This window comes from Hylaeus anthracinus, unplaced genomic scaffold, assembly GCF_026225885.1.
Source record: "Hylaeus anthracinus isolate JK02 unplaced genomic scaffold, UHH_iyHylAnth1.0_haploid 11994, whole genome shotgun sequence".
Taxonomy (NCBI): Eukaryota; Metazoa; Arthropoda; class Insecta; order Hymenoptera; family Colletidae; genus Hylaeus; species Hylaeus anthracinus.
Window position 1 is genome coordinate 6,415,926 of NW_026534341.1, and position 9,643 is coordinate 6,425,568.

Sequence of the window (9,643 nt, forward strand, 5' to 3'; positions counted from 1 at the left end):
GTCACATTCGCAATCGATTTCAAGAACGCGGAAAGTCACATACAGAGACCATGTCATATTTATGATTACGTCCCGTTTGTTTCTTGCTCAAGAAGTACTCACAAAAAGTATTGGACTTGAAATTAACTTACACTGGTTTCATAATGTTGATTTGCTGATTTTTACCAACTATATCAAGGAGATTGTATAATCCTAAACGTCGCTTTTTGTTTCATTGAGTTTGGTTTAACAAGCCGTATATTAACGACATGGCAATTATCTGATGTCGATTTATATTTACAAAATTTATACGCATGGATAACAATGGAATTGTAGCAGGATATCTTTCGTGTTAGATGCGTAATAAGCGAGCATTTTTAATGACTGTTGTTTTCGCCTCGAAAGGCATTTTCCATACTTTGACGTCATTGAATTGAAAGTCAAATAGTCTTAGATTTATTGCGTACACACCTTTCATTTTATCCTTTCATAAACGTACTCGAATATTAGCAGAAAAATTGTTAATATGTAACGCGAAAATTATTTCTATGTTTCCATTGGGTTAATGTAAATACGAGTAATGCTGCACAGACTATGAAAAAAATCACGTTTATATAGAGGGGAAGGGAAGTATATAAAATTTATGTGTTTTTGTGCTACAAACGACAAAGTATGTCTCTTTTTTTTAATGAATTCAAAACGATTTTATAACTATTACACGGTAAAATGTGAAATTAATTCAGCTGAGAGGATATAGATGCGACTAATTAATTCATCAACGAAAAGGTTAATTGCTAATAGACATAATCGAGACACAAAATATCCAGTTGTATTCGTGTGTCTCCAACTTATTATGTCCTGATGTCATATATTTATAATAGTAATTTATAATAATATAATAATATCTTCACCCCAAGACAATTTATCACACCTTGTTTGCTGCCGAATTTTACATTTCTGGCATTTCGTCGGGTTCTGTAATCTTTATCCGAACTCACTGAACGTACTTGCCATGTTTTACTCGTGCCAGATCCTCTTTCACTACAATTGGGTTAGTTGTACGCAAGATCTGTCAAACGTACGTCCTTGGGCCACTTTTACTTAAATATATTTAAGCGATTTTTCGCGCGTATGTAATTACTACCAAATGTATACGTATACATATATATAGGTGATGATGTCGCTCGATCACTTATGGTATCTGATCGCAACTGCGCCGCATCTGTTAATTGGAAGGTTCGGGATGACCTTCGTTTGCGCTGGTGCAATGTGCAATTTGCATACCGTGAAACTGAATCCTCTTCGCCAGGTATCGATCATTTTCGACCTCTTTCCCTAAACCTGAAGAGGGCACCGTTGAGCTGAAACGGTGTGCAATTTATGTTTTATAATCAAGAAGAAATTCCGAGGATTAAATGTCTCTCGTAATCTTGAACTTCATCATAAACTACACACAAGAGGATTGCTGACATAATCAAACAAATATGAACATGCGGTAAGTTACATATTTGCATTTCAATTATTTTAAGAATAGGTACTTCTGAAGATATCCCGATAAAGGGACGAATTACTCTAGGTGGGGGGACCAAGGAGTTAACAGTTGTCGATTGTTATCCAAGAAGCCTTAGAAATAAAATCGGCGTTTGCTATTATACTTTCAAAAGTCTTGGTCTTTTGCTGAACCGGAAACGATTTACCAAAGATCGTACCAGATTAGATTAACGAAGCTATTGCCTATAATAAAATAGTCATTCCTATCCGCGGAGTTTCCATTCTAACGACCTCGATAATCCGGCTTTACAATTCCGCCTCCCAAACTGTGGAATGCGATTTGCGTAACATCGTAAGCGTGACGATTCTTCGACTCACCGATTACGCCAGATTCACATTTTATCACACGTTTCGCCTCGATTCGTTAATACGGACCTAAGATTCAGCTTCGTGCGGAACGGCGCAAACACTTCCTGAAGATGGGTCCAAAGTCGACGGAACGCAAGATTCCAAAGACAAGATAGCGAGACGTCATAAAGCTGTCATCGAGAGTTACTGACTAATCATTTTACCGAGTAATAATTTTAATTCGCTGCTCCTGAAAGAGTGGGTTTCCACTTTATCGGGTCAAAATATCGATTTTTTCTTGCACCCTCCGATAGTATGGGTCACATTTAAGAACGTACAGTGTACATTTTATGCATTACGAGCCTCAAGACGTATTTTTTCTAAGCATTTATCAGAAATAAAAATACAAACGAGTTCCTACTATCGCAATAGATCTTTCGCTTGACTTCCTCGGCAACGGGCATTCCAAACTTTTATATTAAATAGTTCTCGTTTTCCAAGTTCCACCACAACATTTATCTTCTCGACCAGCAATGTAGAGAACTTCCTCAACGATAAATAGAACTGGATGATCCAGTTTTTACCAACCTTGCGTGGATGTACGCGCTCTGCTCGACATCGGTGGCCGTGAACCGACGTAGAAGCGAAGGGAACGGCGAACAGAGATTTCCAAACAGGGGCGAAGTCAACGGTGATGTTTTATTGAAGGATAAGCTAAGGGATACCGTGTAGGAGGACTAGGGTCAAAAGCAACACAAGGATAAATTGTGACAGTGTCAGTATCAATTTGAAGATTGATTGAATCGGAAACAAATAAAGGCTAAAATTGCTTCCCTTCGTTCCTCTTCCCCCTATTCGTGAGATGACTCGTAAGCGTGTAAACTTTACACCGTAAAGGTACAAAGTAGAACTCTAACTGTACGATTATGCGAGAACGTCCTTGGGCGCGACGAAACTGAAATGTCATGCAAGCACACAGTGATTTACAAAAATTGTTAATGAAGCGAACGGTTCAAGGTTCGATAATGGAACGACCTAAGCCAATATACAATGTCGTTGCGATTGTAACGTAATCGATGTCGATCTCTATCGAACCATTTCAAACAACGGGACTAAAAAATACATGGGGCCTAACGAAATCTTGAGAAGATTTCTAATTTCGATTTTTTTATATGTACTTCTCATCAGCAAATACGGATGAATGAATGCTCTCTGACAATTTGAATGCTATTTCATGAAAACAATGAAGGTTCTAGCGTCACAGTCGAGCGTCATTCGAATGTTGAAGCAAATAACCGGCTTTGAGCTGAATGGCAAGTTTACAAGTTTGTATGGCCTCGACATCCAGGGTTCCTGTTATTCGGTGTTCTTATCTAACAAAAAAATTGAAAAAGTTTCGTGTGGCGTTTTTCAAGAGTATTCTTTCAAAGGCGACCACTGAAAGTGTAACGTAGCATTTGTATCGCTATTGGAATAGATCATCGAGACTTTTAGAAGAAGGAACAAGGTCTAGAGTCCAGGGAAACAAATGCCACTATCACCAGCGAGGATCACAACCCTGCGCTCAATTTTACTTCCATCGATGATAATCACCGGCCCATACGCCAATTAGCACATTGCAGAATGACACGGCCAAGGTAGACCACAACCGCCGTATGAAAATATACCTCTATAAAAGTCTCCCTTTCTGGTCCGTTTTCGCTGTGAGCGCAAAAAGCCGTTCTCCGGGAACCGCACATTCCTCTTCCACGTTCTGCAACCCCGCGATGCTTCTGTCTTCGTGTAATCTCATTTGTCTCGTTAGAACATCGCACACGTTTTGTTCGATAACGTAACGATTAAAGCGAACAGGGTAACGAAAACGTAAAAACTCCTTGTGACGACCACAAGGAGGCTTCACTGTTCTTTTACGTATTGGTTTTAATTTCCATTTTACTGATTGTAGATGAAAAATATTGGCAAATATTAGGCGTTTGAAATGTCATCATGTGCAAAGTGTTTGTCGCGAATATGTTAAACGAGTGGCACGTAGCGTTGTGGAATGTAAGAAAAATATCTTTAAAAAACATGCGAAACATAAAGATCTGTCGATTGACGTCCATCATCGATCAATCTAAAAAAGACATTTGTAAAATTGACCGTAAGTAATCGATCTGTTATAATTAATTCAGGTTCCAGAAATATCGATAAGCGTCTCTAATGGCTAAGCAACGTAGCGAGTGTATCGGACATTTTAAAAACTGACATTATGCATTTATGCATCTCTGCATAAATAATGCAGTATAATTACGTTTCGCGTAATCATCGGCAATGTTTATTCGCTCTTCACGTAAACAACCGATTAGAATTTTACAATTCAGGAAAACATCATTTATGGTTTTTTAACGCTACAGAATCCAACACCAACGTGAATTATAATGAATGGTACATTACCAGCGCCTCTAATTTTAGTGTAGCGTTATCGAGACACTCCCTGTTCTGAAATATATTGAAGTTAAAGTTCACGAGGTACACCCAGAAAAGTCTCCTTCGATGAACGACCACCCAATGTCGGTGGTCGAATCGCACACAATGCACGATGGTAAATTATATGAAGATCTAATGGCGCTCGGCTTGGAGTTGCATGTATGCGGGTGGCTTGCGCGTCCGTCGAATACTAATTTTCAGCGGCTGTGCACAGTGACTAGTAATGGAATGAATATTTTCGCGTGCGAGCTGTTACAGTCTCGTGATAAATTCTACGCAATACAGAATGATCCATCGAAAGCAGGTCGCCTTAATATCACGGTAAGTAAACAAAGAGTAATCGGCGTTGTCACACTTCTGTCTCGATATTACAAAAAAAATTGGTTCCAGCGTTGAATCGTATCAAGCGAGCCTAAACAATTCGAAGAACTAAGAGTCTTTTTCTCGCATCGCACTGTTGGACCTTCCAACGAAGCTTCTTTTCCAAGAACAAATTTCTCAGAGCCAGTGATTTGTTTCAATTTGATCCGTGTGTATGTTACGAGGAGAAGGATACATTATTCATGGACGTTACGGGCGAATTGTATGTGGAATATCCATTTCAGAAAATGAGCGAAAATAGATATCATCCGGAGGTACAGCACTCTCCCCTATAATCTTGAGAACGTTGCTTCGCCAGGACGAGAGGCCGTCGTGCTGACCGCAACTGCGGAAAGTACTCAAGGCTGGACGCAGTCCACCTTGCGGAACATTTTTACACGGGAGATTTCCGCGCTCAATTTAACGTTAATATCCTCAGACATGATAATCCGCGAAACACTAAATCAGCGAAAAGAATTCGTGAAATGTACACACAGTTCAACGTACAACAAACACTCTTTGTTTATGCGAAACCGTGTAGCCTCCGCAAACAGACATTTTCTTGTTTTATGTTCTCTGACCTTCCGTATCTCGTATGAATGAATCAGATCAATGTAACGCAGACACTGAACGAGCATTCGGAATAAATCATTCGTTAATAAGGTCTCGAACGAGAATATGTACGCGATTTTCTGTCTACCAGATGTGTGACTCTTGACAGCATCATCTACTAGGAGAGCGTCTTAGTCAGTCCACGCTCGATTGCATAAAAACTTGCTAAATAAATATTACTGGAAATCCTTATACGAAAGAACAGTGACATTTCTCTGATCTCTAAAAACTCCAATCCCATTTCATTGTAACCTTTAGGGCCCAAGAGATTCATCCTATCACGCAACTGAGGAATTCCAGTAACGTGGTACAAGGACGTTCGTATTTTCCACGTGGAACACTGGCATTAGATATCTCATGTCGTTAGAAAAAATTGTTAAATGACACCCCTTATTGGGGCACGGAAAGTCTCGCCCCCCAAGACAACGTAAAAATGGGCAAACGTCGAAAACGTGTAGAGAAAACACTGAAAGGACTTGTGGTCGAGCACAAGCGATCCTTTGATCTTTGCGTGGCAGCATCCACGCGAGGACGGGCGTACGCCAATGTTACCATCACCGTGAGAGGTCATTGAACGTACAACAAAACGCAATCATCGTCCACAAGGTCCCTGCTCTCGGGCATAAAAGATGGCAGTGAGTCGGCAAACGCGGAGGGAGAAGAAAGGAAGATACGCCTATGTTATTAGACGAGTTTCGAGACCTTGGAAACTTCCGTCTTTGAGTTATCCCGTCGAAGCTTCTGGTCTCCGATTAATCGCTTAAATTGGTGATGATGACGTGTGCCGCGTAGAAGTCTATAAATCCCGTATATACACGTTTCCTATGTAACCATGGCGTTATTTACGCGTTAAACGAGTTGCAGAAAATGTATGTATCGTATTGTAATGTAGTGCATAGTCGACACGAATGTTAAATGAATGCATTGTTAATTTAAGCATTGTACGCAAGAGTTACCGTGCACTTATTGGTTGAGCCACGCGCTTGAATAAAATTTTAATAAAAAAATGTCTATAATTTTGGAAACTAAATTCGAATTAAATCCTAATTTTTTCCTTGGCGAATGCTGATTCTCTTTACGTCATTATTGTAATGCAAAGCGCCGCCGTAATCGTATGAATGAATAAAAAATGCGAAAAACTCTTAACGCCGCTGAAATATTCCGCTCAAAAATTAAAACGAAATATCAATAGACTGCGTCACAATTTTTTTCGACATATCGTGTCGAGCAGGTATTACTCGGCACTTTGATTTAAGAAAATCAACAACTCAATATATAAACTGACAAAATTCGCAAACCTTACGACGAGAAGTCAATAACCCCTACACATGTTCACATTAATTTAGGAAATGTAAAACCGGAAATAACAGTCTCGAGGGCAATGAATACGAACAAAGGCCTATTAAACTGGATTTTGATTTTTTCCATAGAATGTATTGTATTGAATACATAGCCAATTGACTTTTCTAAGTAGGTGACCTCTCGTATGACTATTAATAGAGAATTACGCAACTTTGATCATGTAATATACATGGAACATGAGGAGAACACCAAAACGTTGATTTTAATATATTTCGATTTCACCGAAATCTCTGACGTCAAGTTCAAAAATGCTCTAATTGACGTAAAAAGTGATCCACACGTTGACACGTGACTCGATTCGACAAGAAAATTTGCAACCTCAAACTAAGACGTGACAGCCTACGATGTCGTTATCCGGGACAATAATTACCGGAGGATTCGTGCACCAACGCCGAATGTTCAGCTACTGTTCGAAAGGCACGTACGCGTTCATTCACAGGTTATCGAATTTACGTAATAGTCCTCATCGAAATTATCGAAATTCCATAGGCGTCGAATATCGGAAAATGTGAGCAACCTGTAAATCAACTTATCGTTCCTCTTACCGTGATACGAGTTTCTGAGATCCTTGAGGCATTCACAGCCCGTGAAATGAAATATCCGGGTTTAAGCAGTGCCCTGAAATACTTGATTCGACCAAAGCAATCGATGCCTCATCGTTTTGTTGATACGTCTTTGAATTCTTAGCGAAGCTGCAACATCGGAACGTGCGATCACAGCTTCCCCCTGAAACTCTGGAGCAGCATCCAGATTACTCTGTGTCATCGTTCCTTCTTCCTGTAAAAAGACTTTCTTAATTACTTTCTAATCTTTCTTAATGAATTTTGTTTATGAGCTGTTTGTCAAGAGCTCAGGAAATGATGGATTTGAATTCAGTTACAAGTACGTCACAACATCGTACGATTTGTATAGATCGATCGCGGAACAAAAAATTGAACGGTCTCTTATTTCTAGAATTTTCCGTGGATGCGTTAAGACAATCGTGGAATTGTAATCAAATCGAGCGAAAAATTCCTCCGTGGTACCGAAACCTTACGTTCGCATTGCTGAATCCTAATCGACGGTTAACGTTCATTATACAAGTGACGCTCGTTAGCATAAACCGATCGATGTTGTTGCTACTCGATACATTGAGTGGTGTATGAATAATTCACCGTTCACGCGTCGCGATGATCATTTACCTAGTCTCGGTACACATTGAATTCTATGTCACGAACGACGAATTCCACAATTCATACGATGAAAACATTGCTGGACAAACACTTGCATCGACTTATTATTGAATGAGAAGCGCAGTTCGGCGCTAGTATGGTCGCCGGTTGATCGACGTTTATGAAACCATTCAGATCTATGTATCTTACAAGAAGCACGAAATATTGCGAGGAATGTTATAACGATGCTATATGATAATTAAATCGTGGCATTAATTAATTTTTTACGAAAGACTCAACCTTCAACCGCCTGTTACTAATTTATACGCAAGACAAACGTACACTTGACACGAAATAATGTAAATCTAGCCCACCTCCATTTGAATATACGTATGTACTTGTTTATTCGTTTCGTTTTAACCATCTTTTAATATCCGACATGTTTGTAAAATATGGAAAAACAGCCAATACAATTTTTTGTACAATCGATTTAGTGGAGTACAAAAAGAAAAACAGTACAATTTTTACCTGAAACAAATTAATATTTGACCTAAGCTACATTATAGAAAAAAAAGAGGATGCACATATTACGTCTTCTGTCGTCGATAAGTACCAAGCATGACGCAACTCTGATGAAATTTAGTGTCCATATCTCTCACGATCGTGTACCGGTTATTGTAATACGATGCATGCTGCCAAACAAGTAGTTTGTCAAAGTAAAAATAACTTACAATTGTTGCTTTCAATTAAACGATTAGCACGTTTCGCTGCCCATAATAATGCATGAGGGCACAGGTGTAGCGAATAAAAGTCTGAATAAACATTGAATATACGATTCGAGAAGGTTTATAATTCATACTCGTACACTTGAAGAAAAGCTACGTTACGTTGTCGTGCGAATATTTATGAAGGGTGCTGTATGTGTTTCTTCATTCGTTACAGGGCCCTACTTATTCGGTTGCATACATTTTATCAAACATTGTAATTTGTCGCTGGGACGATCAATTCTCTACCATCAACCGTGCTTCTGTTCACTGAATCCCTTCCATCGAATATACTTGGCTGGAACGAGAGGAGCGAGTACAACTCGTTCTCAAGAAGACAATCACGCCTAGAGATCCCTAGCGAAGACCACAAAAGATTGTTCTAAACACAACGAGAGTTGACTAGAAACGTAAACAATGAAAGAGGTCTCTGAGGCTTTGTTTACATTCAATTTCACCCCATCGACTTCATTCATATTTCACTCACTTCAACACTAAATTCAATGTTAAATACTATGTGAACTTCAGTTTGGATACAATGCAGTAATGAGGATGAAAATTATAAATATGAATATTAATGAGCGAACTTAGAGACTTTCGGATATGACTTCGTAAATTGTAATCAGAAATTTAGATAAATATTCAATTGGAATTTACATTTCGGTAACTCCGAGTTTGCTTTCCGTCGATTAAATTAATTTTGAAATTTTTACAAATCCTAACGGCAAGAAAAAACCCTCCCGTTTCGCTTCTTCCCGAGCCCGGTAGTCCGCAGCTTACCGATTAATCTTACCGTATCGAGAATCTTTTCTGATAAGGAAGCATGCTAGTCCAAATACGGTGTTCACGTACACTGCACGTTATAGATATCCATCACTTGGCTACTGGCTTTCGGCACGAGTGCGTTAACGTCGGGGGTTCCAAGGGGTTTCCGAAGAGATCGACTAAGAACAGGTGTTAACGCGTAAACTCGACTGAAATTCCCGGTCGCACGGAACGAAAGATTGTGTCACGTTTGGTCCTTTTTGACGAGTGGACAACGAATTCCTGTGCGATGGCGGTCACCGATCGAACGCTTCGACGAAGCTACGCGAACAACGTCTGCTAACG

At 39.5% G+C, this 9,643-nt stretch overlaps 1 long non-coding RNA gene across 2 annotated transcripts in view; it reads right to left on the reverse strand.

The window, feature by feature from the left end:
• The window catches only part of LOC128888345 (uncharacterized), a 10,324-nt gene extending 719 nt beyond the window's left edge, over positions 1-9,605 (reverse strand). The window contains exons 1-3 of one of the 2 annotated variants that reach the window (XR_008460230.1): positions 9,327-9,605; positions 7,164-7,395; positions 1,295-1,340 (exon numbers count right to left, since the gene is read on the reverse strand). This is a non-coding gene — a long non-coding RNA (uncharacterized LOC128888345). Of the gene's footprint in view, positions 1-1,294; positions 1,341-7,163; positions 7,396-9,326 lie in introns of those variants that run through there. The other variant, XR_008460231.1, reaches the window with a different exon arrangement.
• Between the last annotated feature and the right edge of the window lie 38 nt (positions 9,606-9,643).